Raw genomic sequence first — 26,869 nt, 5'->3', positions numbered from 1 at the left:
GGCACAGAGCTAGCACAGTGCTTGGTTGTGATCATGCAGACAGTCATACACACACATTTCACATTTAGTGCCCATACAGGTTCATAGGTTCATAGGTAGCGACTAGGCTATCTGCCCGAGGGCATTTATAAGCCTAGCCAGAGTGTGCCGGCTTTCGCCGCCCCATTGATTAATTAACTGAGCCTCTGTCAAGAAGAGTCAATGAAGTGATCCCAGGGGTGTATTTTCTGTTACCCATCTACTTGTCAAGGTTTCTCTTGAGAAGTGTTAGCGAGGGTCTCTGCCTAATGTAGTTAGGAATTTTGTTCCAAAGCATGGGGAGTCTCTGTGACAGGAATCTATCCCTCCAGCATGTTCTATTTATTGTTGTGATGAGGTTTAGCTCACTAGAGCGCGTGGCTCGCAGTGACTTGGATTTCTTTAGGTGGAGCATGTCCATCAATTCTGAGTTGGACATGGCTTTGTAAGTCAGGCAGAGATCACTTCTGAGTAAGCGATATGCCACTGAGTACAGCCGGAGTTTGTTCAGTTGGGCTGCATTGGACATATGTTTGAGGCCAGTAATCCTCTTGTTGGGGTGCTTCTGTGGTCTTTTCAGCTGTTGGAAGTGTCTTGTGAGGTACATCCCAAATGGGGCATTGTACTCTATGATGGGTCTGATGAGTGATGAGTAGAGGGGCACTATAACCTCTTTATTTCTAGATGCAAACCCTTTAGTAATTAGATGGGCCACATAGAAGAATTTACTAACTACTTTGGCAATATGATTGTCAAAGGAGAGATTACTATCTACCTGGGTCCCCAGATCTCTTATTACTTCTTCTGTATTAAGGCGGCTTCCACCTATGTGGTAGTTTGTGGGTGTTTTGCTTTTCCCAAATGGGATGACTATGCATTTTTTGGCATTTAGCTTGAGGCCATGACTTTGACACCAGGTGTCTGTCTCAGTAAGGCCTTTTTGAACAATATCCATGTCAGCCAGAGAGTCAATTATGGCTCCCAGTTTGTAGTCACTGGTGAACTTGGTTAGCCATAGCCCTCCCGTGTTTGCCTGTACTTCTGAGAAGTATATGCCGAACAGTAGGAGTCCCAGGACCGAGCTTTGTAGGACACCACTTTTGACTGGTTTAGAGTCGGACCTGGAGCCCACTATTCTTACCACGTGAGTTCTGTCTGTAAGCCAGTTGGCAACCCATCTCGTGATGTAGGGGTTTATGTTCAGGCTGGTGAGTTTTTCTATAATACCCGAGTGAGGAATGGTGTCGAACAGCTTAGCGAGATCAAGGTAGGCTGTGTGAACCACCTTTCCCTCGTCTATGGCCTTGGTGACTGTCTCAAAGAAGTCAACCAGGCTTAGTGTGCATGATCTGCCCTTAACAAAGCCGAACTGGGTTGGGTCAAGTGTTTGGAGGTTCCCAATGTCTTTGTTAATGAGTTCCATGATGATGCACTCCATAGCCTTCCAGACCAGGCTAGTCAGGCTTATGGGGCGATAGTTTCCAGGGTCAGTTGTGGCCCGTCCTTTGTGGAGCGGAATAACCATTACTGTGCACCATTCTATGGGCACATAGCCTGTGGAGAGGCCGAGGCTGAACAGCGTGTTTAGGTGGGGGGTTAGTTTGTTTCTGTAGCTCATGCAAGATGCAGCCCGGGACAGAAACACACACATACCAGTTACATGAGGCATTCATGAGTCTTGTGGGTCATTCTATCCCAGTGGTCATTTGATAATTAGTTACATTTCTGCCTGCCTGTCTTTCTTACTCACATTCACTCACTATTTTTGTGTCAGCCTTGGCCTCCTGCCTCCCCCAACTCCACCCCTTGCAAATGATGACAGTTGTGCCATATCCTTGTTTCTATATTTTGGATTCAGGGATACTTATGTATTATTTCAGATGTATAAGCTGCATAGCTAATTGATTGCTAAGTATATGTATTGGTGATGTTATTTTGAAACTTTTATTGATTTCTTATATCCTTTTTACTTTTGTGAGTACTACCTTGAAATTGTTGATACATCAGTGAGGCTTATGCTCCACTTGTGAGAATATAGGGATAATTAAACTTTGGACTGCTTTTTTGTTCTGTGTATTTTCAATGCTTAAGCATGTTAGCTGATAAACAGCAGAAATCTATCAACTTAAACCATTCCTATCACAAATCAATGTCATTGCTGGACAACTCACACATTTTACTTGGGTACATTTTCAAGTAATAGTATACAAGTATCTGCCTTTCATTTGTGTTCTTACTCATTTGTTTTCCTGTTCCAGGTTGAACACTTGCCTTGATAGTTCTGCAGTTTCAACTGTTGTAATTCAGGGATGACTCTGTTAGATGCCAGCAGTACACAGCCATTACATTTATATAAATGAAAACAAACCACACCAACACAATCCTAGTTGCAAGCATATTACATCGCAAACCATAAAGACACACTCCCATTTGCAAACATTATACATCTCTTATATTCTACCCAATCATTTTCAGTCAGACATTGCATAGCTCATTTAAGTCCTGCCTTCTAATAAATGTAATTCCTCCCCTATATGTATTGTTCCCACAATTCCCATTTTTTTCTATGTAGTTTGTTCTTAGACATGCACATGGTTTTAGCAAGTCATGTAGGGTTTATTGAATCCAGCTCATTGTTTTCATATCCATTATGTTCTTTAATACATAACTGTAATGTACATGATAAAGGATTATTTTGCATAATTTACATCAGTAAGGACAGCAGATCAAGTAACTTGACACATGTTTATTACATCGTCGTCATTTTTGAGCCTCCATAAAATGTATAACTTGGGCATATAACAATGTCTTACAGATGTCAAACTAGGGATGACAATTTTTCCTAACGTAAAAAATGAAATTATAATTGAGGCTTTCTGCCAGCATAACCACAGCCTCCTTGGACGGACAGGAAATACTATGTGGTTGAATGAGGTTTAGACAGAACTGATGAATGTGATCACTGCTATATGTGACCACAATCCATCTTGTGAGGCCTATCATTGAAATATCTCTGATATGATGCTCCACACAGCTAATAGAATATTCCACCATGAGAAGATGAGCAATGCCACAGAATGTGGGCTACCATGGACAAGATTACAGTATTCCTGGCATCACATCTTACCACAAGTTGTGATCCTTGTATACCTGGTGGAGGTAATGAAGTCGGTGTTAGGGGACATGTATTACATTTAAAACCACTGCAGCATATACACTTCCTCAGTCATTATCAGTATGTCAAAATTATTAATGTATTGCCATTTTTTTCAACAGCACAATAGTGCCAGGAACGTGGTCACACACGGGACATGGGTTCTCAATAAAAGTGTTATTGCATAATGTATTAACAATGCAGTACATACCCAAGACTTCAAGCAACATGTGTGGTGTTTGTCTTTTTCAATTGCATAGGCCCATCAACTTCTGGACAACAGCAATCCATGTCACATACGTGCCTCCATATTCTGTTGTTATGATACATAGCTTCTGTGCCTCTCCCACCTGTCATTACAATAGTTATGTACACATGTTGATCTGTTTATGCCATTGTAAACTACAGATACATCATTCCAAGACATAGCCCATGCAGATGCACAGACAGACCAGGTATGTTTGGCCACTTTGTTTAGAGGCTACACAAAATTTTAGCACAACTGTTATGTATTATATTCATGACACTTCTTTTCCAGACACAGGTCCATCTGGACAACATGTGTGCTTTGTCATACTACCTTGTAGCCCATTACAACATATGATGTAAATGGTAAAACATTTCATTTGTTTGATACATGTCAGTATTAATGATCATGTCTGGGCACTCCATGTCTACTATGTTCGTCTACACCTGCTTAGGACAACAACGATCTACATATCAGCCTCAGCCAAACGGCATGCATCTATAGTATCATGTGTGTGCTATACTTCTTTTGGAATATGACACAATGGCGATTATTTGATTAATGATGATTTATTAGTACATATGCTTCCCCATAACAGTTTCAGTTCAAACTTCCCTGCTGGCGGTGGAGTCACAATAGGACATTTCAGGTATGTTTTACTATTTTCTATAATTTCAATTATCAGATGTCTGCAATATCTAATATACATGAAATCTCTGTTATATAGGGTCCATGAACCTCGCACAGGCACAGGGTCCTGGTAAGTCCATATCCCCATTAATATTGCAGTCATATAGCTGACCTGTATGTCATTACTAAGCTGCATCACATGTTGTTTGTGCATGTATGTAACCTGTGTCATCTGTCTCTTCTTGTAGCCCATCCACTGCCTATCTCTTCCAGTAGCCCATCCACTGATCCTGAGTTGGCATATGACATGCCTCACACTGAGAGCACACTAACGGGAGAAAGACTGTATACTGAAAGGCATAATAATGTGGCAAGACTGTTGCACTGGGGATTGTGCAAACATTAAGGTACTGAAGTGGCTGAAAAACACTGGAAACATGAGCCACAAAGCATCACAGAAAATGATGAAGTTTATATCACATGGAATCACCCATTACCAATAGTTCAAAAGCTAGATGCTGGAAAACCAGATATAGTGGTCCATGAAAAGAAGACAAAAGTAGCTTTGATCATTGAAATTGCTACACCCAATGACTGCAGTGTCTTGCATACAGATAGACACAAAATCATAAAAATATCAGGATCTGTAGGCATAAATGAGAGCAATGTGGAAGAAAGATACCCAGACAGTTTCAATAGTAGTTGGAGCAACGGGTTTTATAAAAAAAGAGTCTGCAATCGTATTTAGATATATTACCAATCCATGTAACCCTGTACAAATTGCAGAAGGAGTCATTACTGGGAACATTGCGAGTTTACTTACAACACTGAATATGATTACATGAATTATTTTGACATGACAATCAAAAGGATAAAGGTAGTTTTGTATCAAAGTTATATAGGGTGGAGACTTATTCCAGTTCTTACTTGTATTACACAAGTGCTCATCCTTTCTAACAGAAGAGAAGTCTAGTGAAAGGACAGTTTGTAAGAAGTAGCTGGATGACCTCAAGTGACATAGACTCTTCAGCGGAATGTGCTTTCTTAAGTAAAATGTTTAGAGAAAGAAGCTACCCTGATATTTTAATAAGAGAAGTTGAAAAACAGCTTAAGGATGGAAGAAAAACAAGATTTGCACCTATTCTAGAGGAACAGAGGACCCCATTAGACAGAGTAGATAGAGTTATAGATAGTATGGACGGAGGTAGCAATGATTATGAGGAAGCATATATAATGGATTACACCGGTGATGTCGGTAGAATTAGAGGTATCATTGAGAAGGAATGGAATATATTTAAGGAGATTTCTGATTTAGAAGGTATTTTTAACAAACCTTTGAAATATATTTATAGAAGAGATTTTTAATAAAAAAAAAAATCCTTGAAAACAGTAACAGAAAATCAATGTCAAATGGAAGAAAAATAGGGACAATTAAATGTGGGGGTGTCCACAATGTCCCTTTTTGAAGAAAGGTGACACCTTACATCTGGACAGTAGGAATGAGACAATAAATGGTACATGTTTTGTTAATTGTAATACCTATGGGGGTGGTCTATTTAGCAGTGTGTGGAAAATGAACCCCATTCTACAAAACTGAAAGGAAACTGAAAACAAGAATATATGAGCATGGTTATGACATCCAAAATAAGAATGAAAATAATGCATTGCACAAGCTTTATAAGACGTCACAAAACTAATTTCCAGTTTTTTTGTTTTGGAAGTAGTACCAAAGGAACGGGAGGGGGGCTGTGGGAGACTAGGCTAGAGTACAGACAGTTATACTGGCAAATAATATTAGAAGCCACAAAACCACCTGGTCTCAGTGACGCTGTCTCCCTAGCCACTGTCCTGAAACTTAGAGCAGCAAAATTGTAAATTAGGCTAGTGGTCACTAGATGGAGCGAAGGAACACTAGGAGTGAAAGAATATGTTTTTTATATAAGGAAAGAATTTTAATATACATTATTTATACAATTTTAAAGTTTTTTTAGGTTTTAAAATGATGATTAAGAATTTTAAGTGCATTTGCTATGCGTATTTTATACCAATTTCTGAGAATGAAAGGAATTTTATGCGCTTTAATTCAACTGTATAATGTAATCAAGTGTTTATTGTTTTATTGTATTATTAACATGGGTCTATATTAAAAGATCGAATGTTTAGGTGATCGAACACCTAAACATCGATCTTCTAATATCGAACCTAAGAATATCCAACTTCCCAGGGAAACACGCACGTTGGCCAGTAAAAAAAAAAAAAAAACTTTACATCCAAACTAAGTGGAGGGCTGATGCCCCCCCCCAACTAAATATACCAACTCCGAGATCGCTCAACAGTTTGCAAAATGGCAAAATCTGGCAAACAGCCGAGGGAAATCTTTTCCTGCATTAAATCGTCCGTTTGCCATTTTTTTCTTTCGATATTAGAATATTGATGTTTAGGTGTTCGATCACCTATAATTCAATCTTCTAATATAGACTCATTGACACAAGGGTTGTATTGGTTGTTTTTAATTGATGGCAGTAATTAAAGGATTGGGCAATAAAGGGGTATGCATACATCGAATGAATTCCTAGTGTAGAGAAAAACGCGGTGAACAAGTTAAAGCATTTATGTTCAGATTGTTTGTACATTATCACTGTTTTGTGGAACAACAAATATATTTCTAGCTGAAATCTTTGTTGGCTGCCCTTGCAAGTGTTTTTTGGTATTTTTATAAGTTTGGATTGTGGCACTTTAGCATCTCTACTTTTTGCTAATCATGCTGTAGACTCAGATATGGAAGAAAATGTTGCCGGACAATCTAAAGGCATGAAAACAGCAGCTGCTAAAAATTATGATGTCTATGAACCAGTGTCCCATGCAGAGCCAGGTAATTAGGTTTACTCTTCCCCACAAATGAGAAGTACTTCCAATTATAGGACATGTGGGAATGTAGCTGCTGTACATGGATGTCTGGTAGATGGTGCCTGCCTACTATTATAGGTGAATGAATGCTCCAAATAATGTCATGAAGCTAACCTTCATGCATTTGCCCAAGCAACCGACCATGTAGCAATCCAGCTGCATATGTTACATGAATGTCAGGAGTGTAGACATGGTGAGGTCATGGCTGTACTGACTGCAGAGCATGACAGTGGGTTGTCTGTTGCACATTCAGTTGAAAGTCCTGTTGCAGAGTTGTTAGTGCCTTAGTACTAACCAGGTATTACATGCCCTAACTGTACTAAGCAGAGTAGCTCCAGTGGGCAGAGTCAGATCCAAATCTCTTTAGACCCATATTTGGTCATTGGACATCAGTGTCTCTACTGTAACATGAACACGCATCTGCTGATGGCCACTCCTCTGTCAGCCCAGCAGTCACATCCAGAATGTTACATCATAGTCATGTTACTACCTAAATTCCACCTTCATGTGTCAGCACACCCAGCTCCAAATTGCAGCAACATGGACCAATTGGTTTTGGACCTGGCAGAGGCTGCCAGGAACATGGTGCATTCTGGACTACATTATTGTAACATTGACAGTTTATCCAGTGTGTGTGTGTGTGTTCTGTTGTTTCTTTATGACATTGTGGCAATGACGACCACTTTGCTGACCACTGACAAAAGAAATGAGTCTGTGGTTGCTGATATGTCTGATGCCACAGAATGTTTTGCTATTTTTTCTGAAATATGTAAATAGATTCATCTGCTTATATTTATTACCTGCTTGACATTGACATACGTTAGTGATGATATTGACAACAATAATAATGCAATTTGTGATGTCATGCTTTCATGTTTGCATTCTTGCTAGTGAACAAATACGACTGATGTTTTCTTCCATTTTTCATTGTTGTCTGCTATTTTAATCATGCAGAGCTATGCCTCTGTGTGCATACTTGTGTCACTTTATGACATTTTAATATGGTCCTGCACATACCTAACACCAGCACTCACTGCATGTCTGTTTACCTCTTTCAATTTTCAATCACCATGCTTACTTGCATTTCCCATGTGTGCCTTCCTGTAAGTGAGTGAATCTGCACACATATTTATATATGCATATGTTGGTATATCAACAACATTAACATATGTTGTGTGGTCAATGGTATCAATGCTATGGATGTCTGCACATTTATTACATAGAGATGACCCATGTTGGAGTGATACCATGTGTGGATGAGGCAGCACTGCTATTGTACAGCCAGTGCTTTTGTGTTTATAAACTAAAAATAAACTAAAGTCTTTACTGCTCAATGCTGGGAGACTCAATAAGAAGTTCCAGTCCCTGGAAGCACTCCTCACCGTTTAGAGTGTTGACATCTGTGCATTTACTGAGACATGGTTTAACATGGAAGGCACCCCAGCAGTACATGATTATAATGACTTCCATACATTTAGACCAGCTACCACTCAAGAAGAACCATGACCTAAAATTTAATGCAAAAAAGTGCATAATCATACCCTTTGGGAAGGTGAGCACCCCTGGAAATTAGAACATTGATAGCACTCCCCAAAAATTAGACCTATTGATAAGGGATTTGGGAACTCAGTTTGACAGCAACCATCATGCGTCCATGGAAGTGAGAAAATCCTTTTACATGGCACAACTTATAAGTAAGTGCATGGCATCCAGATATAGGAAAATCATATCCCACTATACTCAGACCTCATTTGACCAATAATCAAGTACAAGCCACCGTTCATAATGTACATGACCAGGCATTTGCAATAGTTGGAGCAGCCACAGATGTTTCTCACTAAAAGAATACAGGCCATAAATAATATGTCCTATGCGGTCCCCCTCAAAGCTCTGTCCCTGTACTCAGTTTCCTATAGACTACTAAGGGGTGATCTATGCCTAACCTATAAGGCATTCTCCGATCCAGCCCTAATAACTCTGCTACATATTTGCAAAACAAGCAGCACTACAATTAAAATATCTAAGGATCTAAACCTTATGTCTGACATAAACAAAATATGTTGGAGGGACAGGTATTCAGAGATCACCTCTTCTCTGGAATAGACTTTCCATTCAAGTGAAAGAGAGCTCTTCCCTGAGCGTATTCAAATACAATTTGGACAATTGGATGAGAAATTACACATTTGCTCATGATTTGTCACCTGCAACCCTTATGGACAAGGGTAGTTTGTAGATGTGCTAAGGCACAACCATATACCAAAGCTGTTTTAGCCCAAGGGCACTGATAATTGGGAAAATTAGGGCATGAATGGCTAGGCTTAAAATGACTCTAGGGTTGTTAGACTAGTAACCTCCTATAATCCTATGCATGTATATGCTGACCTATTCTGACACACTTCATGGACCTTGCTTTCTTGTGATTATGCCTATAGGATGGGTAATTTCACATGGTATTACTCTGTATGAGGATATCTTAATTGTACAGTGGGTAATTCACTAGTGCATACATTCTGCATCTCACAGATGTGCTTGTGCATTCCTTTTGATGATGTACCAATGTGATGATGTGAGGTAGTGCCAGCCAAGGAGAAGTATGACAGTGCATGTGTAAAATGCCAGCATAGCTAACTGGAGTTTTATAAAGAATTATATGTTATTTGTATATCAAACTGATTTGTACAGGTGCTTGTGTTAAAAATGTATTTGTAAAGCAGCTTGTGTTAAAAATGTACCAACAGTGGGTCATGCTGGACAGAAAGGAAATACACCTGTATGTCAGACTGTATTGTAACTGTTAAAATGAATATATTGTAACATAGGATACTGGAAGAGAAGAGGATAATCTCAGTCCAGCTACATTTGAAAAATAGTCAGAAATTAAATTACCTGGTTTAGGCCATAAAGTTTTGATCTTACAGTTCTAATTGCAGCCAGAGACAAAATGTCTTTGAAAACCAGGACTAGGAATTCTATTGCCCTTAGGGTAAACTAATTGCTACCCTGGAAGACTGGAAGTTTTCAAAATGGTTTTATAGCTTTCAGATGCTATAAAACATCTTAGCAAAGCTGTGTGTGTGTGTGTGTGTGTGTGTGTGTGTGTGTGTGTGTGTGTGTGCGTGTGTGCGTGTGTGTGTGTGTGTGTGTGTGTATTATGATAGATATGTGCTAGAGTCTGGTTCAGTGTCTAGTAAAGGGGGTAGTGTGGGAACCAGAGTCAGATGACCAGATGTATGTGATATCATTTTGTAATCCAGCACTGAAAGGATGTTTTAATACTAGATGAGACAGAAGTGTCAGGGCAGTCTGTTTTTGAAACCTGACAAAGAAGGATCACTCACCCACTTCATCTTGCCTTGCTTTATTATTTATTTATTTTCATTTGTTTACCTGGTGGTCTATTTGGCCAGGGTGAACCCGTTTCAGTGGAGTCCTGGCCATAAAAGCTCCAAAAACAAAAATCATGATAAAGCTACAGAATCAAAATATAGAAATCAAGCAACAATGGTGCAGAGCACATTACAGAATAGGTAATACAATAAAATAGATAAAAATCTAACATCTATATAACTAGTATTAAGTATGCAAGCCAAACAAGAATACAGTTGATGACATGGGATAAGAGTGAATGTGTAAATAATACAGTATTGCAGTTTTTCAGTAAACAGAGAAAGATGGAGAGCAGCAGATTAAAGATTCTGAGAATAAGGTATAGCCTTAGAGCTACTGCTATATAGGCATCAAGAATATATGGTTGGTAACTGATATAGTAGATTATGTGTGGCTGCGTGGTACATGTTGGACTTAGTAAGTTGGAAGCACTGAATGTATATATGAGGAAATATATCCAAACATAAACGAACTCAAACTCCAAAAAACACAAACAGCAGCAGAAACACAGCAAAATCAGGAACAGGAATACGACAGGCAGGACAAAACTTCTTTTATTAAACAACGTTCTGGTACCTCGGTTTCTTGCCTTTTATTGGAACATTTTTTCAGCATCATTCTGTCCATATAGCTACACCCTTTGACTTCAGTTAATTAACTTAATTAGTTCCATTAAACAATTAAATTATTAGTAACCCAATTGTAGACAATTTATAAGACCAGACTAAGTAAAGTCAGAAATAATTTAGAAATCAATATGGGTGAAGATGAAAAGTAATTCTTCGTTATTAGATATTCTGATTTTTCTCATATTTTAGAACAAATCGTTAGGCAAGCCTGGGAGATTGTCTGTGAGGACATCTCCATAGGCTCATTGTTTCCCAAATACATAACTTTTTCTTACAGCAGGTATAGTAACTTGAAAGAGTTACTGAATAATAAAAACAGTTTACATTCAAGTTTTTTTGATAGCATAAGTAAAAATGTTGGGACATACTGCTGTGGGAGATGTTCTATTTGTAACCGTGTTAAGAACTTAGATGGGAAAAAGATCAATGGCAAATTGTATAGGGCCACAGAGTATTATAAATTGTGACAGCTGTGGAGTAGTGCATATTATAGGTTGTGACTGTCATCCAACTATATGGTATATTGGTCAGACTACTAGGAAGGCCAAAGTAAGGATTATGGAGCACCTGGGGGATGTGAGAAGATGGAAACCTGAGAGCCCTGTAGCTATGCATTTCTTGTCCAAACATTGGGGTTTGGACAAGAGTTTATTTTTTAGTATTTTAGCACGTCCGGTGAGCAGTTATGGGGATTTCAAAAGGCAACTGAAAAAACTTGAGAGTAGAATGATAATTAATTTTCATATATTAGGTCCTCGAGGCATGAATTTGGAAAATAATCTTAATATTTGATTTGTTATAGCAATATTAGAATAGCATCTGAATGTTAAATGCTTTTTTAGGTAGAATATAATTAAAAGTTATGATACAGAAAACTTTGGATGCATCACAGTGGGTATGTATAAAAATGAATTCTTAAGGTTGGGAAATAAAGATGCACTATAGGTATTCAAATCAATATATTTATTTGAAGTAGGTGTATAATGCACTTTATTTTATCATGGTGAATATTTGTGATGTATTTTAGCACGTCACTTTAAATTTTGTATAGAAGGGCATAATTTATCTTTGACCAATTTAATATATAAAGGATATTAAAAGATATTGGGCCAGATTCACGAAGGCTTGCACGGAGTCAAAGAGTAGAGTAAGACTCCATGCAGCCAACATGTCCGCCAAGAGATCCAGGAACAGCCGGTAGGAGCGTGCAAGAGAGCTACTAAAATGACTCTTACACGGGCAGGGCTAGGATATGCAAATTACCTCAACTGCTGGCGAAAGCTATGCAAATGAGGTAAATTTGTGATCCAGGAAACCCAAACCTGTCCGAGTAAGAGTAGTATTATTTGCAGAAACGTATTCCGTTGACAGCTGAGTACTGTTCTGCAAATAGCAAAACGGAGCCGTGACAGCTCCAAAAAAAGATGCATCCAGTTGAGGAAGCATGCCAATGGCCAAAAATATGGCCATTGGCAATGTTCACCGATGCAAAATAAAAATAAAATAATTTTTTTTATCCCGATCTCTGAAGTTTAAGTGTAGCGCAGCGCCGCGCAAATGTGCTGCGCTGTAAGAACCGGAAAACCAATAATTAAAATCCGCAAATATGGATTTTATTGTAATTCTTAATTTACAATGCAAGGGAATGGCAGGCTGAAGACAACATGGCTACCAAGTAGAGGTTGCTAACGGGGGAAGCTCAGTCTAAGAGATGTAACCAAGCATTAGTAGGCAATCCTATGCAAATGAGGGTAAGAATAGTGAATCCCAAGTTTACATAGCAAATGAGCACAGTCAGTGGAGTGTAGGAGTAGGATAAGGGGAGTATCAGAGTAGAAGATAGGTGACATCACGAGGGGGGTATGTATGAAAGAAGTGAAGCTCATTGGAGCAGAGTGGCATGTGTTTGCTGTCAGTTACTCATCACTGGAAGAGGTGTGTCAACAGGTACCCCAGCTAAAGGCAAGAAATTGAAGGTGTATGCCATGGATAACACTAAAGTTTCTTGTTGAAGTGCTTGCAAAGTGTTTGCGCACGGGTGCACATCTGTATATCCGAGTAAGAGTGTGTGCATGCATGTGTACCTGTGTGTGCAGGTTTAAGCTGAAGTAAGCATGTCTAAGGTTGTTGAAATGTGTGTAAGCGTGTATGCACCAGTGTGCATGCGTTTTAGCAAGAATAAGCAAGTTTTAGTCTGTGTAAGCATATGTGCGCACTTGTAAGCTGGTATGAGCATGTTTGCACTTGTGTGCGCGGTGCTGCCCCCCTGAGGAAACAGAAAGGGAAAAGGAAGCACAACAAATAGTAGGAAGTTAACCAGGGAGTACTAGCAGAGCTAGCAGGTGAAAACAATCAGAATCAGGCAATTACACAGGCAGTACACTAGCCCAGCCCAGCCCAGCACTTACAACTCTGCAAATAACTTTCCACCATGTTTTCCACAGAGACACTGCAACACTGCAGTAAACTAAGAGAAGTGAAAACATAAAAAGCTTTACTGAGACAAAAAAATGTTAGGGGCTGCCATTGCTGTTATAAGGTGACATATGCAACATGCTGAGGGTAGTGACAATGCAAATGCTGCTGGACAACCCACAGTGAGGAGACAGAGAAAAGTGTACATACCCAGGGTAACCTATCAGGGGCTACATGAGCTGGAGATAGTGGAGCGCTATAGAGTGGACAGAGACCACATGCAGCAAATTGTTGAGCTGTGCAGGCCACGCCTCACACACAGAACCAACAGAGGGGAACCCATCCCAGTGGAAACCAAGGTATGTGTTGGCCTAAGAATATTAGCAACAGGTGCCTCCCAGAGACCAACTGGTGATATGATGGGGATATCACTGGCATCAGCATCCAGGGTACTGCACCAGTTCCTGGATGCCATGTCAGCACATGTCGGTGATCATGTATATTTCCCCAATTCCCGTGAAGTATTGGCCAGCAATATGCGACGCTTCCAGCTAATAGCTGAATACCCTGAGGTAGGGGGTGCAATAGACTGCATGCACATACGCATCAAAGCACCAGTCGGTGAGTCGGGTAGGGTCTACTTTAACCACAAGGGCTTCCCCTCCATCAACTGCCAGGTCTTGTGTGATGCCCAGGGCATAATACTGAATGTGTGTGCTGGCTGCCCTGGAAGCTACCATGATTCCCATATCTGGCATCTGACAGAGCTGTACCAGACATTTGCCAATGGGGACATCCCTCATGGTCACCTAGTGGGGGATGCTGGCTATGCACTGGAGCCGTGGCTGATGACACCCATCAGAAATGCACACACACCTGAACAGGAACGCCATAATGAGGCACACGCACAAACATGAAATGTAATCGAGCATGTGTTTGGGCTGCTCAAGTCACGGTTCCAGTGCCTGGACACATCTGGTGGAGCCTTGCATTACTCACCAACTACATGTACACAAACTGTCATGGTATGTGCTATGCTACATAATATGATCCTGTGAAAACAGCTGTAGCAGGAGCAGCATAGACCCGGGCCAAACAGCCCCCCACCATTGCCAAGGCCATCACAAGCAGAGCGTGACTCAGAGGAGGAACAACCTGAGCCTGCCCCAGTAGGCAGAAGGAGACATGCCCAGTATGCTTTGTCCTTGGCAAAGAGGCAACTCATAGCACATACATTGGCTCAGTAGGAACCCTGGAAATGATACCTCTCTCTGACTCACACATATAGTAAAAGGGATGCCTAACTTGACACTACCTGTTTTCAAACATGTATAGGGAGTGTACTATGTGCATCCGACATAGGCAGCCCTGCAGCACCACCTGAGGCATGATTGCCATGTGTTAAGCAATATAAAGCAGTGCTAAACAGCTTATACCACTATTTAGTATATGTAAATAAAATTGCACACACTAACTAGCACAACTTTGGTCAATGTTGAGCAATATTGGGCAACATTCAGCAATGTTGGTTAACGTTGAGCAATGTTGGACAAGCTTGGTCAAAGTTGGGCATAGTTGAGCAAAAGCAGGTAAACATGCTCATATTTGCTCTACTGGCCCTTAAGCAGTCTGGTCTGCTCAGTATGAAAATATAAAGCAGTGATAGGCCTCGAACCCAGGACATTGCACACTATAGTCATAGTACTGAACCACTAAACCATGACAGCATTTCACCAGTCAGCCTGTATGAAGAAATGTTGATAAGTCTATGCAAAGTATCTCATGGAAACCCTGCAGGCACAGCATAATCCCTGTCAAGTTATAACACAAAGGTGAGCCCTGCAGTAAAAATAGAACCTGATTTTCAACACACGTATAGTATAAATGTTAATATTGGTCATGTTCACAAACATTAATAAATGTAGTGGACTTCAGACAGCAGCATACTGAAAGGTCACACTGGGCATGCTCGCACACTTGAATAAACGAGACAAATTTCAGGCAACAAAACACTGAACGGCCAAATTGGGCATGCTCACACACTTAGGCCATGTCTGAGTACAGCAGTGGGCCACACATGTCACAAGATGTCACAAGATGGGTCGCTAACTGGCTCAAAGACAGAACCCACAGAGTGAGAGTTGCTGGAGCCATGTCCGACTTGAAACCGGTCACAAGTGGCATCCCACAGGGTTCTGTCCTGGGACCACTCTTGTTCAGTATATACTTTTCCGAGGTACAGGCAAACGTGGGAGGACTATGGCTCACCAAGTTCTGAGCGACTGCAAACAGGGAGTCATAATCAACTCTCCAGCTGACACAAACATCCTTCAAAAAGGTCTCACAGAGACAGATAACTGGTGCCAGCACCATGGTTTAAAGCTAAATGCCAAAAAATGTATAGTCATACCCTTTGGCAAAAACAATGTGCCCACAAATTACCACATAGGCAGAAACATATTAAGTACAGAGAAAGTTATTAGGGACCTGGGGATCCAAGTTGATAGCAATCTCTCCTTTGAAAACCACATTGCCAAAGTGGTTAGAAAGACCTTCTACATAGCCCACCTCATCACAAAGGGTTTCCCATCTAGATCAAGAGAGGTAATCATGCCTCTTTATTCATCCCTCATCAGGCCCATCATAGAATACAATGCCCCTTTTGGGATGTACCTTACCGACACCTGCAGCAATTAGAAAGACCCCAAAAGTATCTCACCAAGAGGATCAAGGGTCTCAAACAGATGCCATATGCTGCTCGGTTAAAAAAACTCCAGCTCTACTCAGTTGCATACCGCCTACTTCAAGGCGATCTATGCCTGACATACAAAGCTATGTCGAATCCAGAATTAATGGACATGCTCCACCTCAGTAAATCTAAATCCCTTAGAGCCACACGCTCGAGGGACTTGAACCTCAGCACAGAAATAAATAGAACTTGCTGGAGGGACAGGTTCATAACCCAGAGGCTCCCTTCGCTCTGGAATAGAATTCCAGTTCATGTGAGGCAGAGCACCTCACTGAATCACTTCAAGAAGAATCTCGATAGGTGGATGGGGGATCGTAGGTTTGTCCCAGGGATTACTCCCATGTCACTATTAGACAGAGGCACAGTAAATTAAACCTTAAAAAAGGCACAGTATACTCAAATCAAGGGGTGGCGTAAGCCATACAGAATCGGGCTAGGCTTATAATTGCCCCAGGGCAGATAGCCTAGTATGAACCTATGAACCTATGAACATATCTGGCAGTTGCATGTGTTAACCCAGGAACCTCTCACTATTCACCAATCCACCTTCTGCACACAGTTATATGACAAGAGACACATATATAATATTCTGAGAGAGAAGCCTTGTTGGAATTGAGACAAAATCATAACATTGTTATTATCCAGGCGGATAAAGGGGGTGCTGTGGTTGTCCTGAATAATGACTACTATGTACAGGAAGGATTGAGACAATTGTCAGATGCCCAGTGCTATAAGCATATGAGGATAGATCCAACACCTCAGTTTAAACAAGACATTGACGCATTTATCCAACAGGCAGTACAAGAAGGTATTATTTCATCTAAAACTGCCAGTCATCTTCAAGTTGGTGATCCACAAAAGCAGATTCTTTATTTGTTACCCAAAATACACAAATCTCTCAGTGCTCCTCCTGGGAGACCTATTGTGTCCGGATATGGATCCCTTACAGAACCTTTATCGGTTTTTCTAACATCATACCTCAAGCCATTATTGCCCATGGTCAGAGCTCGTATACAGGACACCACGGAATTTTTAAACATCATTGTTGATACACAATTAGATCCAGAATGGATAATGTGTACTTTAGACGTGAAATCCCTTTATACGAGCATTCCCCATTGGGCTGGCCTACAGGCGTTGGATTATTGGCTTCAAAGATCTGATCTATACCCACCGGTTTAATACGCTACTAGTATGTTTGTCAGAGTATGTTCTGAATAAAAATGTTTTTTTCTTCCAGGGTGATTGCTATTGGCAACTCAGAGGTACAGCTATGGGGGCTTCTTTTGCCCCTATACACGCTGACCTCTTTATGGCATACCTGGAGGAATGTCTCATATATGATCCCTTGCACAACATTTACTTAGAGGAGATGGATATTTGGAGACGTTATCTTGATGATTGTTGGATGGTGTGGCGTGCGGATGTTGACTATTTGATGGAATTTGTGGAACATTTGAATAGCAATGTTTGGGGTATTGAATTCTCTATAACATACCATAAGTTTACTATTGACTTTTTGGATGTTACGGTATATCGGAATGATGATAATACCCTAAGTACTAAAATACATAGGAAGTACCCACAATTTAATACGTTACTTCATTCGTCAAGCATGCACCCACGTCACACCATCCGCAACATCCCAAAATCACAATACTTGCGTCTTAAACGTATTAATTCATCTCCCCAGGATCATGAGGATGCCATAAAGGATTTAAATCAGAGATTTCTTGATAGAGGTTACTCTATCAGGGACATATCTAGTGCCAGGGTGTGGACAGATCAGCAATCTAGATCAGATCTTTTAAAATATCAGATTAAGGACGCTGTTAAAGGTGATACCATTCGATTTATTACTACATTTGGGAAGAATCACCAATTGATTAGAAGTGTGTTGAACAATAATTGGAATATACTTTTGGCTAATGAACATCTTCGTCACATTTTGACCGACCAATGTTCTATTTCTTACAGGAGGGGCAAAACTTTGGGCATGTTATTTTCTCATTATAAACATCAGGACAGTGGAGGTGCAACATACAGACAACTTACCATCACTGGTGATGAGTTGTTGGGGACTTTCCCCTGTGGTCATTGCACCTCCTGTACAAGTATTAATAAAACTAAGGAATTTTCCAGTGCCAACACCAGTAAGATATTTGATATACGTATATTTGCCAATTGTTCAACATGTTGGGTGATCTATTTAGCTATATGTCAGTGTCAGGCTTTTTATGTTGGCAAAACCTCACGGTCCCTCAGAACTCGAATAGGAGAACACCGTAGTGATATTCGGACTCACAAAATTAGCAATGCATTATATCAACATACTGTCAAGCATTCATCTGCTAAATTCATATTTTGTGCTATTGATAAAGTACAGGGTAATAGGTCCAATCAGACTGGCTGGCAGAGCGTTTTAAGTATGAAAGAAAAATACTGGATCATACATTTGGGAGCCCTTTTTCCACCTGGCTTGAATGACCATTTATAATATACTCAATATACTATATACTTATATGTTATTATATACCACATCTTGGCTATACATTATTGCTATTGATATAACATTTTTGTTTAAACTGTATTATTTATGCACAGTTTGTGCATTTATGTATTTCTATCTATCAGTCTGGTTTTAGGGTGATGCATGTCTTTAAATCTGGATTTGTAATTGATTGTTAGCCACTTGGTTATTGGCTAATTATTTATATATATATAAGGAGCATGTCTAATGGAATTATCATGTTTTTTCCTCACTGAAGAAGGTATTACACCGAAACTAGTTTGAGGCATGTTTTTGTCAGGAGAGTGTTAGTGTCTTTGACACTATTTTCACTTCAATAAAGCTTTTGGGAACCGGTTGCTGGCTCTTGTTTGTTCCTGTTCTGCTGTTGGGCCGTGCAAGCTTGAACGTGCGTGGGTTAGTGTGTCACAGTTGCATGTGTTAACCCAGGAACCTCTCACTATTCACCAATCCACCTTCTGCACACAGTTATATGACAAGAGACACATATATAATATATTGGAACCCTGTCATAATCAAATATGTACTACAGATACTTAGGTTGTTCATAGAAAGTAGGAAAGCAAAGAAGATAAAAAACTGCAATCAGTATCATCAATAAACGATGTGCACTCCAAACATTATCATAGGTTCATAGGTTGATACTAGGCTATCTGCCCTAGGGCATTTATAAGCCTAGCCAGAGTGTGTTTGGCTTTCGCAACCCTGTTAGATCAGTAGACTGTGCCTGTAAATAGTAGATCACACAAGATAGACCTTTTACGGTTAGTTTATTGTGCCTCTGTCTAGCAGGGACCTAGAAGAGATCCCAGGGGTAAACATACGATCACCCTTCCACTCGTCAAGATTTCTTCTGTAGAGAGTCAGTGAGCAGCTCTGCCTATGCGGGACTGGGATCTCATTCCAGAGTGAGGGGAGCCTCTGGGATATGAATCTGTCCCTCCAGCATGTTCTATTAATATCTGTACTGAGGTTAAAGTCCCTGGAGCGTGTAGCTCTAAAGGATTCGGATATCCTGAGGTGGAGCATGTCCATTAATTCTGGGCTGGACATGGCTTTAAACATCAGGCACAGATTGCATCTGAGTAGGCGGTAAGCAACTGAGTAGAGCTGGAGTTACTTTAGCCGAACTGTGCCGGGCATCTGTGTGAGTCCCTAGATCCACTTGGTGAGGTACTTTTGTGGATATTTCAGTTGCTGCAGGTGTCGGGTAAGGTACATCTAAAATGGGGCATTGTATCCAATCATGGGCCTGATGAGTATAGGGGCACAATGACCTCACTTGATCTAGATGTGAAACCTTTTGGGATAAGGTGGGCTATATAGAAGGTCTGTCTAACCACTTTGGCATCGTGATTGTCAAAGGCGAGATTACTATCTACTCGGGTCCCCAAATCCCTAAGAACTTCTTCCGTACTTAATGGATTGCCACCTATGTGGTAATGTGTGGGCACTTTGTTATTCCCAAAGGGGACGACTATGCATTTAATGGCTTTTAGCTGTAGGCCATGGCTCTGGCACCAGTTATCCATCTCTGTGAGACCCTTTTGGAGGATGCTTGTGCCAGCTGGAGAGTTGATTATGGCACCCAGTTTGCAGTCGTCTGCGAACTTGGTCAGCCATAGTCCTCCTGTGTTAGCCTGTATGTCAGAGAAATATATACTGAACAAGAGAGGTCCCAGGACTGAGCCATGCGGGACGCCACTTGTAACTGGTGTAGAGTCAGACATGGCACCTGCAATACTGACTATGTGGGTGCTATCCCTGATCCAGTTTGCAACCCATCTTGTGACATATGTGTTGATATCTAAGCTGGTGAGCTTATTTATGATGGCCGAGTGGGGTATTGTGTCAAAGGGTTTTGCGAGTTCCAGGTAGGCTGTGTGGACTATGTTCCTTATGTCTATGGACCTGGTAACTGTTTAAAGAAGTCGACCAGATTCAAGAGGCAAGATCTGCCCTCAACAAAGCCGAATTGGGTAGGTCCAGTGTCTGTAGGTTCCCGATGTCTTTGTGCATGAGTTCCACGATGATACTCTCCATAGCTTTGCAGACCAGGCTAGTTAGGCTTATAGTGTGATAGTATCTGGGGTTCGTTGTGGCACCACCTTTGTGGAGCAGGACCACTGTTAATGTATGCAATTCCTTGGGTACATATCCTCTAGTAAGTCTGATATTGAACAGTGACTTAATGTGAAGGTTAAGTTCTTCATGAAGCTCGTGTAAGATGCAGGCCGCGACACCGTTCGGTCCCATTGATGCTGTGTTGTCTGCTTTGGAGAGGGCAGCTCTCACCTATTCATCTGTGATGTCAGGGAGGCTACACTCTGTTGGGATGGACATTTGCTCTTTAGGGGGGGGGGGGCATTTGCACTGAACCTGTTTGCCAGGATGTTGGCAATGTCTGTGGGTTCAGTGTATTTTTTGTCATTTTGCACTAACTCACAGCATATCTGGGAGTTGCCACCCAGGTTCCTGACATAACTAAAGAAGGCCTTGTGATTGTCCTTAGTGCCTGGTGCAATGTTCCTTTCGAAGCAGCCCTTAGATTAATTCATGAGTGATTGTAGCTTCTTGCTAGTACTGATCAGAGATGCTTTCCCTTTTTGGGATTGTGCTCTATCATGTAGTAGCCTCCTCTTTTCGTTGTATAGCTTATTTATGGCTGGGGTCCACCAGATAGGTCCCCTGCCTTTGGAGGAATGAGTCTTGTTTTTATTTGGGATAGCATGATCCATGCATTCCAGTAGGTGTCCATAGAATGCGTTTGTAAAGGATTCTGCAGTTTAAGCCATATATACCACTGTCCCAGGGTCTTTGAAGGATACTACTTCAGGTTTGAGAAGTGTGACGTTTACTTTTGAGAAGTTCTTCACCGAGATTACCTAAGATTGTGGTGGGGACGGGATATGGATGTCCAGTGAGATAAATGTATGGTCTGACCTTTCCAAAAAGGGGTATACCTCTGGCATGGAACATAGAGTCCCCATGTTGGTGATGATCAGGTCCAATATGTTTTCCCCTCTTGTGGGTGTGGTGACCAGTTGTGCCATAGCATTTGAGTTTATAAATTCAAGCAACCATTGGGCGAGGGTGTTGGTGCTTGAGTAGTATTCCCAGTCAATGTTTGGGTAGTTGAAGTCACCCAATATAATGGTGTTTGGAGAGACCTTCGTATTCTCCAGTGTTTTCAGGAAAGCCGAGTGGGGTTCCTGAGTTTGGGAGGGTGGTCTGTAGTAGGCTATAAACTGAAAGGCAGTTTTGCCCACTGTTAGTTGCACATGTATGGTCTCTGATGCTTCGTGCAGTGCTACTAACCTGGAGGTGTGTGTATCTGTGATGTATATGGATACTCCCCCTATTTATGTTGGTCGGACTGAGATTTGTGGCCGAAAAGCATGGTATGAAGTATGACCTGGTAGTGCTGGGGTGCTTTCAGGAGACTGAACCAGGTAGCTGTTACTGCACAGATATTTACATTTTCCATACTGAGGAGAGCCTTGAGTGCATGCATTTTGAGGTTTAGACATCTGGTGTTGAGCAGCATTACCCTTAGTTTCTTTTACCTTGTATTGTCTATGGAGGTGGGTTTGTCGTTGAGCCTTGCCTATAAAAGGCACTATGGGGCTGGCAAGAGCCTTAGCTAGTATTCGAAAGTCCAGGGGTGACAGGTGCAAGCCTTCCCTAGCGAAGCAACGTGGCATGTCGAGCATGTCATCCCAGGCTGACAGACATTGGATCCCCTTTGAATGACACCAATACATTAGCCAACTGTTAAAAATTATCATTTTGTCTGTATACTGTGCCATCATTCTTGGTGAGGGTAAGATGCTACACAAGGTCAGGGTCATACTGGCCTGGGCTACATGATCAGAGAGCTCCTCTATGTCTCTTGTCATGTAGTCCAGGGAGGAACATCTGAGGTCATTCACACCAGCATGGACAATGATGGAGCCATACTTGTACTTGCTTTGGAGTGACCTGAGTGCATGTGTTATGTGGCAGATCCTGGCACCCGACAGACAGCTCAAAGTGACCTTCTCCCTGTTCAGCCTGGTGAGTGGGGCGTCAGTGTGTCTGACAATAGAGTCACCTATTACAAGTGTATTAGGTGTGTTGTTTAGCCCTAAGGGCAGTGACTGTGTGGCACACTGACTTTGTGAACTATGTGATATGTGGGTATTGTTGTGGGATAGCAGTTGTTTGGGTGTCTGCTTTGGAGGTCTCTGCTGCTTAGGCAGATTTTATTTAGAGCCTCCGAGTATGTTTTTTTGTGGTAGTGTGTTTTGTTTGCTGTTGCTATAGGTCTATGTGAGACTGGATTTGTGGTGTGTGTGTGGTTACCTTCACACCTGATAGACTGTGCCAGTCATGGGTCGAGAGAGCTCAGCCTCCTGTTTCTCTATATTGTTGTATTTCTCACATATATCTGAGTATGTTGGGAGGAGGAGAGGGTTGCCTGTGTACATAAGGCAGTTGTAACATTGCCTCAAAATTCCCATATTCACCAGCTGGACTGGAGAGTACACACGAAACCAACCTTTCTACAAGCCAGGATATTATGATGAAATACTCTGTTGACTGATCGAAAAGGATCAGTAGGGTAAGTGTGTAAAAGAGTATAACAGGGGTTTAGTGCACACATCTGTCTGTGTTTTGGAAAGATTATCTGCGAAGTAGTCCAGACAGAACCATGAGACTTCCTTCAGCTATGTCATAAATAGCAATGTACACTCATATATGTCCTGAGTCAGGGCCAACTGTACCTGACTGACAATGCCAACATCCTGTCAGACAGGCCCATACATACATACCCACCTCCCACTGACAAAAGGCCCTATCATCATACCAGGAGATATCACATGTAGAATGGGTAAACAGCTCCTTCCAACGCCAAAAACATGGCATCAATTGGATTACATTGTTTCCCTATATGTGTCATAAGTGAACTGCAGAACAAACAGACCTTGCACCTGAACAGTCTGTTGAGCCTCACCCTCTCTACAGGATCTGAAACTGTTGAATGGGTTGCAGCAACATATGGCACACCCCAAAAGTGTTGGTGCACAACAGACCATGGGAACTATAGTCCTATAAGCCTATAAAGTCTGATTTGCAAGGCCGTGGAGTCCATCATGATTGAAGTCATAAACAGAGCTATTGGAAGCCGACAAACACACAACCCTACCAACTTTGGTTTGTTCATGGGCATATCATGGTTCCCAACCCTGCTAGACTGTTTGCAAGGCAGCCACCCAAGACATACATCACATTTAAGTACCTTTATCTGCTCTTTTTTCAAAAATACAGTATTTAAATTGATTTTAACTGTGTGGAAGGAATATTAACTGAACTGGAAGTTCTGACTCTGCTCTTCAGTTAGTCGTTAGTCCCATCCACCCTCCCTGTTTTTGTTTTGGTGTTAATCTTAGTGGCCTTGCAACTGCCCACCCCTCTTGTAAATTTGTGTTTGGATACTCCTTCTGGGCCCATCTCATTTGCTCACTCAACTGAGTGCAGTGAGATCATATTCTGATTTCCGGCACTCCTACTGTGTACAAAGAGAGCATCTGGGAAACAGAAAAAAAAAAAATTAAGCTTGTTTCCTGCCTTTCCTGTTAAGTGGTATAGACTATTTGTAGGCTTCTGAGCCCCCAAGCCATTCTGTGTTGGAGGGAAGCCTTCTAGCTTAGTTTTTTTTTCTTATAACTAGCCAGTTTTCTAGTTTCAGCACTCAAATCTGTTTATTTGATCTCAGCACTTATTCAGAAAAAAAAAAAAAAAAAAAAATTCATCTGCTTTTACTGTACGTGTGTTTCTACCTACTTTTTTTAGTTTTGCATCATCTTAAAAGTACTCAGTTGTATTTATTACTGCTTGGTGTAACTCATTCTAAGCCTTTTGGTTTAAACACTTGGGCTTCGGACCAGTTGTTTTGCACTGTGAGGGTTTGTGGTCTGCACTGTAGTGGCAGAACAGGTAGCTTACATCCTTCTAGGTTGGGAACTGCTGATTGAGGGCTCAGTGTCTGTTATTCTAAAAGTGTATTAATTCTGGTTTAAGCACTTGGGCTTTCAGGCCAGTTATTTTACATTAAGAGGGTTCGTGGTCTGCACTCTTGTGGGAGGAGAGGCTGGACTCTGCCTTTCTGAGCTGGGAATTTCTGGTTAAAGGCTTATAGTGCATGCATATCTGAACTGCTTCTTACTGAAGTTGGTGCGCCTTGTTTGCTGTGGCATAGACTGGATTCGGGCCTGCTGGATCTAGCTTTGTTTGAGTAACTTGAGCACTAATCCAGGCATTCTCTAAAGTATTCAATTGTATTTATTACTTCTTGGTAGTAACTTGATTAAAGTGTAGCTATCATTTTAAGTCTTTTGGATTAAGCACTTGGGCTTCAGACCAGTTGTTTTACATTAGGAAGGTTTGTGGCATGCACTGTGGTGGCAGGACAGGTAGCTTTCATCCTTCTAAGTTGGGAACTGCTGATTGAGAGCCCAGTGTCTGTTATTCTTAAAGTGTATTAGTTCTGGTTTAAGCATTTGGGCTTCAGGCCAGGTATTTTACATTAAGAATGTTTGTGGTCTGTACTCTTGTGGGAGAAGAGGCTGAACTCTGCCCTTCTGAGCTGGGAATTTCTGGTTAAAGGTTTATAGTGCCTGAATATTTGAACTGTATCTTACTGAAATTGGTACACCTTGTTTGCTGTAGCATAGACTAGATCCAGGCCTGCTGAATCTAGCTTTGTTTATATGCTTGTTTGTTTGCTTGTTATTTCCTGAACGCTAATTCCACCTAATCTGGCTTCTCAGCTTCTGTGGATCACTAGTGATATCTGCATTGCTTACTGTACTTATTTCCTTATTTCACTTGAAAGAAAGTTACTGTTTGTCGTTTTTGCATTTAAGTTACCTGTAACACATTGCACTTAAGTTACCTTGCACTTGCTCACTAAAGCAATTATATAAGTCAGCACTAAAAATTAAAAGCACTACACCCTCACTCCCCACTGGCCCTGGTTTTCAATTATTAAGGAATTCCCAATATTATTCTAGCATGTCCAAAGGTCAGTTGGCAATCTCCTCTCTAGTCCAGCTGGTGAATCTGGGAATCTTGAGGCAATGTTACAACTGCCTCATGTACACAGACAACCCTCTCCTCCTCCCAACAAATTCCAACACATGTGAGAGATGCAACCATATAGCCAACTGGAGGCTAAGCTCTCTCAACTCAGTACTGGCATAACCAGTCAGGAGGAGAAGGAAACCACACTCACTACAATTCCAGTCTCACATAGACCTACCATGACAGCAAACCAAACACATAATCACACAAAACATACTCGAGGCTCTAAATAAAGATCTGCCGAAGCAGCAGAGACCTCCAAAGCAGACACCCAAGCAGCCGCTACCCCAAAACAAAACACGTGCAACACATATCTCACAAAGCCAGTGTGCCGAACAGTCACAGTCCTTAAGACTAAACAACACACCTGATACACTTGTAATAGGTGACTCTATCATCAGGCACACTGGCGTCCCGCTCACCAGGCTGAACAAGGAGAGGGTCACGGTGAGCAGCCTGTCGGGCGCTAGGATCTGCCACATAACACAAGCACTCAGGTAGGAGCGTGCAAGAGAGCTACTAAAACGACTCTTACACAGGCAGGGCTAGGATATGCAAATTACCTCAACTGCTGGCGAAAGCTATGCAAATGAGGTAAATTTGTGATCCAGGAAACCTGAACCTGTCCGAGTAAGAGTAGTATTATTTACAGAAACGTACTCCATTGACAACTGAGTACTGTTCTGCAAATAGCAAAACGGAGCCGTGATAGCTCCAAAAAAGGATGCATCCAGTTGAGGAAGCATGCCAATGGCCAAAAATATGGCCATTGGCAATGTTCACCGATGCAAAATAAAAATAAAATAATTTTTTTTATCCCGATCTCTGAAGTTTAAGTGTAGCAGCAGCGCAAATGTGCTGCGCGCTGTAAGAACCGGAAAACCAATAATTAAAATCCGCAAATATGGATTTTATTGTAATTCTTAATTTACAATGCAAGGGAATGGCAGGCTGAAGACAACATGGCTACCAAGTAGAGGTTGCTAACGGGGGAAGCTCAGTCTAAGAGATGTAACCAAGCATTAGTAGGCAATCCTATGCAAATGAGGGTAAGAATAGTGAATCCCAAGTTTACATA

The sequence above is a fragment of the Protopterus annectens genome, chromosome 2.part1, assembly GCF_019279795.1.
Source record: "Protopterus annectens isolate FY-2018-M chromosome 2.part1, PAN1.0, whole genome shotgun sequence".
NCBI classification, from domain to species: domain Eukaryota; kingdom Metazoa; phylum Chordata; order Ceratodontiformes; family Protopteridae; genus Protopterus; species Protopterus annectens.
The sequence above is the reverse complement of the archived record's forward strand: the minus strand, read 5'-3'. Positions refer to the sequence as shown.